This window comes from Octodon degus, unplaced genomic scaffold (genome assembly GCF_000260255.1).
Source record: "Octodon degus isolate 3935 unplaced genomic scaffold, OctDeg1.0 scaffold00008, whole genome shotgun sequence".
Lineage (NCBI taxonomy): Eukaryota > Metazoa > Chordata > Mammalia > Rodentia > Octodontidae > Octodon > Octodon degus.
This window is the reverse complement of record NW_004524584.1, coordinates 27,317,101-27,320,988: the sequence shown is the minus strand read 5'-3', so window position 1 is coordinate 27,320,988 and position 3,888 is coordinate 27,317,101. Positions and strand designations below refer to the sequence as shown.

The following is a 3,888-nucleotide window of genomic DNA, read 5'->3' as shown; positions in this document are numbered from 1 at the left end:
CTTGGACATTGTCTCCTGGCTTTCAGCTTAGACTCTTTTGTACTTTTTCCTTTTTAAATTTGGCACAGGGTCTCACTACACAGTTCAGACTTGGAGTGATCCTTCTGTGTTCAGTCTCCTCAGAGCTGGATTACAGGAGTGCACCATCACACCTGGTCTTCAGCCTCCAGTACTGACCCTTCAGCCCTCAGCTGCAGACTGCCTGATATGAAGTCACAAGGGACATTACAGGGAGCTCCAGCCCACTGACTCCACAGAGGTGCTTTTCCCTGAGTGTGGCAAGCACAAGATCCTGAGTTTGATCCCTGGTCTCCATTACATGAGATCCTTCAGATCTCAGCATGAAGACAGATCTTTTGCACTCTGGAACACCCATGGGCAACCTCTGTAAGCCAATCCTGTAAGATCTTACATATTTGTATATCTTGCATTAAATCTGTTTTCTGTCATAAGCATTGACTGCTCCATCGGGTCTCTGAGCCAAGGCACACAGGGGCCCCACAGCCACTAGTGATTATTTCCAGCTCCTTGTTTGGATTTCTGGCCTTCAGATGAATTTCTGTTGTTTTACCAAGGGTGTGGTAATTTTTTGTGATAGCTCTAGAAAATGAACACAGCAACACATTCAAAATAGCAGATGTAACAGAAAAAATTTAGGAAAGAATATAAACAAAATGATCTTCTTTAAAAAAAAAAGAAAACTTAATGGAAACCTATCATTTCTATCTTCTTTCAAGCCATAGTGTACATAATATCTTCATTGTTTTTCTCTTGAACAGATCTATATTCTCAGAAAGAACTTGCTGAGATACTGTATTTTTCTGATCATTTTTCAAAATGAAGCATTTTCATTTTTCTTCTTGGCCATGGCAATGATGCTGATGCCTTCCAACAGTGCTATATCTTTGTTTGATAAGGAAAAATACAGTTGAATGAAGCTTTTGCTTTCCTTTAAAGACATCTATGGAAAGGAGCAGGTCATGCTTAATTTTTTGTCTTTGTTTTTCAAATTTTTCCCTTTTTCTCTCTTCTTAATTTCTTATAACTTTTTTCCTTTTTTATTTCTTCTTCTAATTTTGCATGCATGTATCTGGTAATCTGAGCAACTAATTTGAAGGCCACATTATGCAATACAGCAAATACTGTCAAATCCATATTATTTTGTTTAGTAAAAATTTTGTATCATTTCTATGCTTTTCTGTTTTAATGTATTTTATATTCCTGTTAAAAATAAAATTAAAATAAGTGCTTGCCTGGCAAGCACAGGTCCCTGAGTTCAATCCCCAGTACTGCAAAAATAAATAAATAAATAAATAAAATTAAAATAAAGATTAAAAACTTGTATGGAAGTTTCTTTTGTATATCACTCAACTAGTCTTATTAGAAGCAATAATAGGACTAGTTGAGTGATATACAAAAGAAACTTAACCGTAAACCGTCTCTACAATTTATGATGCAGAACGAAACATTTGGAGGTCCAGAGATCTTGTACCAACAAAAATAAGAGATATAATAAAACAATAAAACACAGGGCTGATGAGATGGCTCAGTGGACTAAGTGCCTGCCTAGGCAAAGACAGGGACTAGGGTTCAATTCCAAGCACTACATGCTGTACTGGTGCTGCCCCCACGTGCACTGAGCCAGCCTCCTAGACCAGCAGTGGTGACGCTCGCCTGTAATTCCAGCACTAGGGAGACTGAAAACAGGAGGATCATTATGAGTCCGAGCTGCGTAGTGAGACCCTGTACCACATACATAAAAACAAATGATAATACTCAAAACTTTAATGGTAATTGAAACTAATATGTTATTAAATAATTGAAAAAGCAGTGAAACTACTCCATCTGAGCCCAAGCCATGAAGTCTTGGACCCCTCCTGGTCGTGCAGCACCAGGAACCAGCCTCACCTGAAGACTTGGGTGCTGATGGTGGGTCCACTCATGACTTGTACTAAAAGTTCCATGATACTTCCTGTCACTAGCTGTGAGGCTGAGTGAGGGAATGCAGGAGGTGCCGGGGAACCCTCTGTACTTCCTGCTCACTTTTGCTGTGAACTTAAAGCTGTTTTAAAAATAAAATCTATGAAATAAACTATAGAAGTCCACAGTTTGTTCTTTCTCTGAAGATCTATGAACAACTGCAGCTGATGGGTGCAGCCTGCACCTCCTCATGCCCTGTGTGTCCCTCCACTGTGGAAATTCACTGGGGCTCACAGAGCCAGCACCAACCAGACACGACCCTGGGAGAACAGCTCCCTTCCCACAGCCCAGGGTCAGGTGTGAGCCTTGGGCAGCTGAAGGAAGGAGCAGCTCATCTGGCAGGGGGAGGTGTGCCCACACCACCATCGATCACACCCCAGTCTTGGACACAAGCAGCTGTTGCTTTGTCTGGGCTTATGTCTCAGCTGGTCGATGTCGCTGTAGAATTTTAGACAACTTAGCCAACTCAATTCACTTCCAACTCATGGTCTCGACTCCTACTGTGTTCCCAGCATTGCCTCCCAGATTTCTTTTTTTGTTTTTTCCTCCTAGAATGTTTTCTTTCCATTCTTTGGGTTATTTCATGCCTTGAGTTTTCTCCTTAAATCGCCAAGCTGCTAATGTTTTCCTGCTCCTCCCACGAACCAGATTATCAGTGCGCCACTTGTTGTGGAAGTAAAAACAAAGTGAGAAGGAAACATTGTTCTGCCCCATCCTCAGGTCTAGAGGCTTATCTGCACCTGAAGTTCCTCCCCTCCCCCCCCCCCCCCGAGATCTGAGGGACAAGATCTAGTCTCCAAGGTCATGACTACTCGATCCACTGCCTTCAACGAGGCCCCACCTCCTAAACTCCCATTGTGTCCCAATAATGCCGTGCCATTTTGATCTTATCAATGGGGCAATCCACTCAGGAGGCAACAGCCCTTACCACAGAGTCACTGCCAAAGCCCATCAGCTGACAAGCAAGGCTCAAATACATTGAGACTTTGGGGACTGGTTTGCACAACAACCCCAAAGGGTGTGCCTTGAGGAGGGTAGCCCGTGAGGCCACAGACTGAATGAAGCAGTTGGGCTGCCCCAACCCTCTCCTGACTCTGCTCCTGGTTCTCAGGCTTCAGACTCGGATTGGAATTCACATCATTAGTTGGGTGGGTCAGGTCTCCACCTTGAAGGTGAAAGACACTGAGACTCCTCAACCTCCATAATCTCATGGACCATCACCTCCCCTCCCCCTCTCCTTCCCCCCTCCCTCTCCCTTTCCCTATTCCTTGGCTCTTCTCTCACCCTTTCTCTCTTTTCCTCTCCCTCTCCTCTCTCTCCATCTTCCTCTAATTCTCCTTTTCTCTCATAGTAGCTACACAATCTCCCCAATGGGTTTTTGTGGAGAATTTGCCCAATAAAGTTTTTTCCCCCCAGGGGAAAGCACGAACACAGTCCTCCACTACCACAAACTATGCACTCAAGTTTCCCACATTTGGGGAAAACACAGAGGTCAGCACAGCCGGAGGGCAATGGATAAGCTTCTGTAAGCTGATCACACATGAATCAAGGCCCGCCAATGCCTCTGCCCTCTCGGAGACCCAGCAGGCAGATGAAGAGCCTGAGTTCCGAGACAGCAAAGTGACTTGTCCATGGCTTGTCCAGGGCTGGTGGAGAGGCAGGAGGCGTGTGCTGCTAGTGTGATGTTTTCTTAGGAACTCTCCAGCACTAAATAAAGTTTACCAGCGCTACTGAAGATCAGATGGAGAGAAAAAATTGATCTCTTCCACTTTATTTAGAAAAATTGGGTAGATTAAGATGTTATTCATTCATTCCACAGTATCTGGTCCATGTCCACTCTGGGTCCAGAACTGCTGTAGCCCCCTGCAAGGAGACTGACCAGTGGTCGCCACACTCTTCCCCACACCT

General features: G+C 44.2%; 1 pseudogene; it reads right to left on the bottom strand.

The window, feature by feature from the left end:
* Positions 1-3,393: 3,393 nt before the first annotated feature.
* Positions 3,394-3,544, bottom strand: LOC111814183 (annotated as a pseudogene).
* Between the last annotated feature and the right edge of the window lie 344 nt (positions 3,545-3,888).